Below are 6,654 nucleotides of genomic sequence, written 5' to 3' on the forward strand. Positions count from 1 at the left end.
TGCACTAGTAATTCCAACATGAGTTTGACATTGGACAAATCAAGGTTATCCCAGCAAATCTTGAAAAATTTGCCACCTATGCCCATTGGTGCTTCTCACTGAGTGGTCCAATTTGAACTTCTTTTCCTCAAGTCTTTGCTTCTGTTTGAGAATGAGATCAATCACCAAGAAATTAGGGTAGAGATCATCAATATTATCCACAATATAGTTACACCTGAGACATCTGATATTGTTCTCCAAACTCTGATGAATACACTTGTAGCAAAAACTGTGGCCACATTTTGTCATGTGTGCCTCCTCAGTCATGTCAAAGCAGATGGACCTGTGTGATGGGGAGGTGTAAAATTCACCAGGAACTACCCAATATTATCACTTGCCATGTGGAGGTTTACCTCACATGATGCTTCCAATATTACTCCTTATGTTAACAGGGATCCCATTAGATTCCAATATGACCCTATTATAAGCAATTGGGATTTATGTGGCCCCTCTAATTGTCTTAATTTATGCCCCCTTTACTCTCCTAAAGGGTTGTCATCTCTTTAATGGGACAATACTAAGAGGCTGTTTGACCCCTTCGTGGATAGCCACTTATTCTATGATGGGAGGAATTATCATACTAATAATTATTTTGTTTAAGTGTCTTGCACAGCATATTTCCAGGCAGCATTCCATAAATAAGATGGCCCTCTGATTGCAGCCTCCCTAAGGAAGTGATCAAAGCCTGGATGGCAGAGATCTGTGAGAGCACCATGTAAGCTGTTCCTCATCTTGCCCTTGGGTGACATGCCTCCAGAGTGATATCTCTGTGAGGGCTGGTAGTCAATGATGGGTAAGATTCTGGAAGACAGGACAGTCTAAGACAGGCACAGTCCAATATACTGGGGATCATCCAAGGTGGGGTCAACAATGTTGAGGCAATGGCATTCTGGATCCCACTAGGCTGTCAAAATCTAAAAACAAAAGGGTGGACATGTAGCAGGAACAGCAGGGCCACCTCTATGTAAATGCTGGGGGCTGTGCAGCTGCAAAAGCATCTCTTGCAGGAGGATCTAATTGAGGACTGCCTGAGAGAGCAAGAATTGCTGGTGCAAACAATGCCAGCCAGTTAGGAACTGTTGTTTAGAATAGTTTCTTTCTTGGGACCAATGGGAGCGTGGGTGGAGGGTGTTAAAGGAGCTTGCAGCAGTGCTCAGACTAGCTTACTGCAGTGTTCTCACCTGCTCTCAGAGACTGTGTCATTGACCCTATGCCCCCCCAAACCCCAAGAGCAGGTAGGGTCAGGCTGAGATGTCCAGGGCACAGGCAACATATAGTTATTGGATATTTGTAGTTTTTCTTTTTAGAATAGTAAGAAGCCATTTTTTAATATTACAACTTCCTATTTCAGAAACTGTAGCCTTAAAGATATGCTAAATATCCCAAATATTCTACCTGTGCACCAATATAAAGCTTTGGACTTTCACTAATTTGAAGATATAAAGACCCTGGGTTATTGAAAGCTTTAGAGATTCAAATTTTAAAAGTTTATTCTCAAAATTAAAAAGTCATAAGCTTGATATAAAAACTTGAGTGTGTGTGTGTGTGTGTGTGTGTGTGTGTGTGTGTGTGTGTGTTTCATCTAGGATCTTCTCCAACGAATCACAAAACAATGGTTTAGTCTGCTATCTCAACACTAGGGAGACTGGGACAGAGCATCTTGTTATTTTGAGACCAACCTGGGCCTCACAAAATAGGTGCAATGACAAAGACTCAGAACCAGGCAACCACGTATATTTAAGTAAGCCCGTATAGTAAAATAGCTAATAATAAACAGACTTTCAAGAAATTGTAATGTGAATATGAGACCAAGATTTACAAAATAATTATGATTAATATGTTTAAAAATCTGATTAAAAAATGGACACTACAGAGAACCAAAAAGTTTTTTTTTTTTTTGTTTTTTTTTATATTTTTTGAGACAGGGTTTCTCTGTTTAGCCCTGGCTGTCCTGGAACTCACTCTGTAGACCAGGCTGGCCTCGAACTCAGAGATCCGCCTGCCTCTGCCTCCCAAGTGCTGGGATTAAAGGCGTGCGCCACCACCGCCCGGCTCAAGAAGTTTTAATAGTCAAACCTGAATTCTATAATAGAAATTATGGTGTAATCCAATCTTAGCAGAAGATTGCACAGCTCAACATAACAAAGTAAGACTGGAATAAAAGACCAAAGTACAAAGAGAAAAAAATGATTAAAATTATTTTTTTAAAAAATGACTGAGACACAGTTAGTACACAGTAAAACACATTGTACATACATACACAATTAGGATCTCAGAAGAAAAATGGGGCAAGTACCTTTTTTAATGAGATAAAAACTGAGAATTTTACATAATTGACAAATTATGTTTCTCACTGAACTAAGCAGTTCACACCACATTGGCTCTCATTTTCAAGTACACTAAACCTGAGGGCCTCTATGATCTGTTCTCTCTTCTGTCTCAGTAATTAATAGGTCCTCACCCTCAGAGGGTCTGCACTCCTTGAAAATTAGGTAGAGAGATTTTTTTCAAATCTCAAAGTCCTCTGCCCCCTGACCTAGTTCAGCTGAGATAGACACGGGGAGCAGAGCATCTGCTAGTTTTGAAAAGCTCCTGTGAAGGCTATAATGTTCAACTACGAGAACCACGCACAGCAGCTCTGTTTAGACCAGGGGAGCTCAACTCTGAAAAGAACTAGAAACCTAGCATTGCCCCCAGATTCCACACTTCAGGCTTACCAATCACAGCTGTTATTTATGTTGCTGCTGTTGTTAAGTCAGTCACTGTTAGCTCCTTAGTCCCATCCTTTATCTGGAGTAGCATCCAAGAAACAAAGAAAAGTGGGTCTTTTATTACCTCTGAAAACCCCAAAAATCTGTTGACATAAAGACCCGGACAATGATTCCTTTGATATCAATAGCAATTGCAGTCTGACATGTTGGTCCTTCATCTAGACCTGCACTCTTTTTTAAGGTTTTAATTAGTATATGTCTGAATGTCACAACTGTGCAGGAAGCTGCACACATTCCAAATGTGTGATTTGCTCAGTTCTGACACACACATCCACCAGAGCCATGACTGAACAGAGATCACCACTTCTATCTCTCCCTACCTCTGCCCACAGCCCTTCCTATTTCCCTATTTCTTCACACAATGAGGTTGAGTTTTAAATATTTTATATGATCACATAATATCACACCATGCATTCTATTTTATAGTAGGGTACCTTTTGGCACAATCAAGATTTGTATATATTCTATGTTAGCAGTAGCTTTTTCTTTTTGGTACAGACATGTCTCCACACAGAGGTGCCAAGGCTGACCAAACTTGACTTGCCTGGTGACTGTCAGCCATCCTAACAGAGCATCTCCTCCAGATGCAGGTTTACCATTCCCCTCCTTCTAGTCATGTCCAGTTACCACAGACTCCTGCCAGCAGAGTCTACAAACATCTTCCTCGTGCCTCCACTGCTTTGCATTTCCATGGCTACCAAACAAACAAAACCATGATAATTTCTTTCCCAAGTTTCTTGGAAATCACCCTGTATCCATTCTTTTCTTCATTTTATCAATCCCCATGGTACAGCCAGGGTGATTTCTTTCTAAAACACAATCCCTTCATTGCAGCTCCAAGTCTTATTTAACATAGTTTTGTTATCCTCAGGATTTGAGGACAAATCTTTGACTTGATCAACTTGAGTGGTCCCTGCTGACCTTTCTGTAGAGACTGACCTCTGGGTTAGTTACCAGAGCTGCTAGTGACTCAGGTCACACTGTTTCTAATCCCTCTGGCAGTCCCTCATCTCCACCCAGAGCCCATCAGCAAATCACAATTCCTACCGATAGGATGCTATTGGAAGCTAGCATTATTTTAATGTTAATATTTATTTTCTCTTAGAGAAAAAAAAATCTCCTTAAATACTCCAGGCTATACTTGAATGTAGAACTCCCCTCTCACACACACCCCCAACATCCATAACTCACCAAGTGCTGGAATCAGGGACTTGAGCCACAAGTTGGGTTCAGCAACCGACATTTCAACTGTTTCATCTGAACTGTTGCCACAAACCAGTAAGGGGAAAGATAATTTAAATTCATTCATATTCTTCTTCCCTCCCTCCCTCTCTTCTATCTTTCTCCTCTTCCTCCCATTCAACTGCTTTTCTAAGTATTCCTTAGCCTGTTTGATGGCTTCTAGAATAAAGCAAAGCATGTACCCAGTTGTTATATTCCTTCTACTATCTGTCCATTATGATTACTGTACAACCCAAAGTCCTCTGACTAGCCCACAGGTTCCTGCTCACACTCTCCCCTCATCCTCTACCTCTGCCTGCCTCTTTCATCCTACTGCAACCCTGACATCTTAACTTTCTGCTCTTGGCTCAACCTATCCCATTGGTTGTCTCTTGGGGTGCTTTTCCAGCTTCCGAATGGCCGGTACTTATCATCAGAGCTCTCTGAGCACTTTTCCTCTTCAAGAAGATTGCTCTCCATCCTGTTGCTTGTCTTTGCTTTCTGTTCCTCTCAATGGCATCCTACCTCACTTACCTCAGCCTCCACAACCATTTGGCCATCTTGTCCTCCATAATCTCATCTCTTTTCCGTTCTCTCCATGCCGCCCAGGCCACACTGTTTGCTACCAGGTTCCTTGATGTTTTTCCAGCTGTCCTAACTCAAGGGCTGTCCTAACTCAAGACTTTTGAGGTATCAGTCTTTCTTTCTAGGATATTCCCATGTAAAACTCCTAACATCATTGGATCCCTCCTGTCATTTAAGTCCAACCCAAGTGTTCATCATAAGGTAGATCTTTTCCACAACCCCAGTTAACATAGAAACCCTATCAGCACAACCATTATTACCCTCACCTTTTATTCTTTCTCAAAAACCCATCACTCAGCATGTTAACTACACGGTATATTGACTGTTTTCTGTGGAGTAGGGTGTGCCACCCAGAAGAGCAGCAATCCTTCCCATCACTGCTGTTTACATTGTTCTTAGACAAACTATATATAGTCTCCCATTGAGTACTGGAACTACCTGAAATTAATTTATGTGTCTAATTTATGTCTTCATGTCTCCACCACTTTGCCTTTCAGCGAACCCTTAAAGACACAGCTGTGTAGAGGAAGAGAGATTAACTCAATCATCATTTAAAATCATAATTGATTTTAGTGTCTGTATTTTTAGATCTCCCCAAACATTTTCTCTCAGAAGTGAGTCCCAGTCAAGCCACTGTTATACAAACTATGAACAAACAAAAACATAAGGACAAAAACAGAAAATGGTCTTGGTGGCACATGATATTCAAGAGGCAGAGGCAGGGGGATCTCTATGTGTTCGAAGCCAGCCTGATCTACATTTTTAAGTTCTAGGATAGCCAATGTAACAGTTACACCCGGTCTTTAAAGCGGGGGGTGGGGGGGGGGGAGAGCTGGGCGGGCACGGGGCGGGAACCACAGCCCTTTATCAGAGGAGTCTCCACTGAGAACAGACACCTGCTGAGCCCTTTCTCCAACTCCAACTGCACCCAGGGAGAGAGTAGACTCTGGCGCAAAGGACATCATACTGGGCCACTTCTCTGTCCACCCTAACTGGAGCGTCCCCTACTGGGCTGGTCCAGGAAGTCTTGCACAATGTTAAGATGGAGGAAGTGCAGCGCAGTTGAAGACATAGAAGGCTGTTGCAAAACTAGCTGACCTTTTGTGGAACTTAATAGATCGGGATTGATCCATGAGATGTGAAAATAAATAGAAAACAGACCTCAACAGAAGCAGAGGGTCTTTTTATTAGAACAACGAAGGGAGGCAGTCTTGGGGGAAGTGGAGGCTGCACAGACGCTCAGAGAGCTTGCCGGTTTTGTGGGGCAGAAAAGGGAACTTTTGGGGTGGATGATTCCATCTGTTCCACTCAAGTCTCAAAATTGTAACTAACATAGATTGATATTTTGATCTCGTTGGGAACGTCCCAGCCCCTACGAACTGGTGAACTCTTCTGTAGCGAGTTTCTCAGCTAATCTGAGACTTTTAGTCCTGCGCACCCCTTGAGCATTAACCCTCTGCTTCTGGGCGTTAGTGTCAGACTCTTACAGAGAACACAAGACCCACACAGGTGACAGAAGGCTTTCCCTAACTTTAGGGCAGGAAGTGTTTTCTACCAGGGGTGGACAGGGGTTGGAAAAAACAGCCCAAACTTGCCAAACTCGTGGAGCCCATAATGCGGGCTTGGTGTCTGTCTCCTTTCCTACAGGGCTCTGCTAGCTAGCACTTCGGTGAAAAGCTGAGAGTCTGCGCGGGGTGGGCAGGGCTCACAGCACTTCCTCCCTAAGCCCAAGTCCTGGCCTCGAGGCCCGCCCAGCCCAGAGGCGCCAACCGCACGTCTCTGCTCATTCCGGTTCATTGCCTGCTCATCTCGGGCTCAGCCCGGCGCTTCTCTGCTCGCCTCCAACCCCCAACCGGCATCCCGCCTCAGCCGGGCTCATCTCAGCACAGCCTCCCCGCATCTCCTCTTCCACTCAGCTGTCGAGGTAAGCTGCATCCTAGTCCTGAGCGCAGGTTTGGACACTCGGGCTGCCACACTGTGTGTTCTGTGGGGTGGGGTAGGGGACTACGTGGTGCACACACCGGCCACGTGAAGCCCC

The 6,654-nt window shown here is 43.8% G+C and overlaps 1 protein-coding gene across 1 annotated transcript in view; it reads left to right on the top strand.

Annotated features, from left to right (window-relative positions):
• The first annotated feature begins 6,326 nt into the window (after window positions 1–6,326).
• Apbb1ip (amyloid beta precursor protein binding family B member 1 interacting protein) overlaps window positions 6,327–6,654 on the top strand; it is a 120,751-nt gene continuing 120,423 nt past the window's right edge. The window contains exon 1 of the mRNA XM_031369162.1: window positions 6,327–6,540. The gene's annotated coding sequence lies outside the window, so the exon portion shown is untranslated. The remainder of the gene's footprint in view (window positions 6,541–6,654) is intronic.

The sequence above is a fragment of the Mastomys coucha genome, unplaced genomic scaffold (genome assembly GCF_008632895.1).
Source record: "Mastomys coucha isolate ucsf_1 unplaced genomic scaffold, UCSF_Mcou_1 pScaffold15, whole genome shotgun sequence".
In the NCBI taxonomy this organism is placed as follows: domain Eukaryota; kingdom Metazoa; phylum Chordata; class Mammalia; order Rodentia; family Muridae; genus Mastomys; species Mastomys coucha.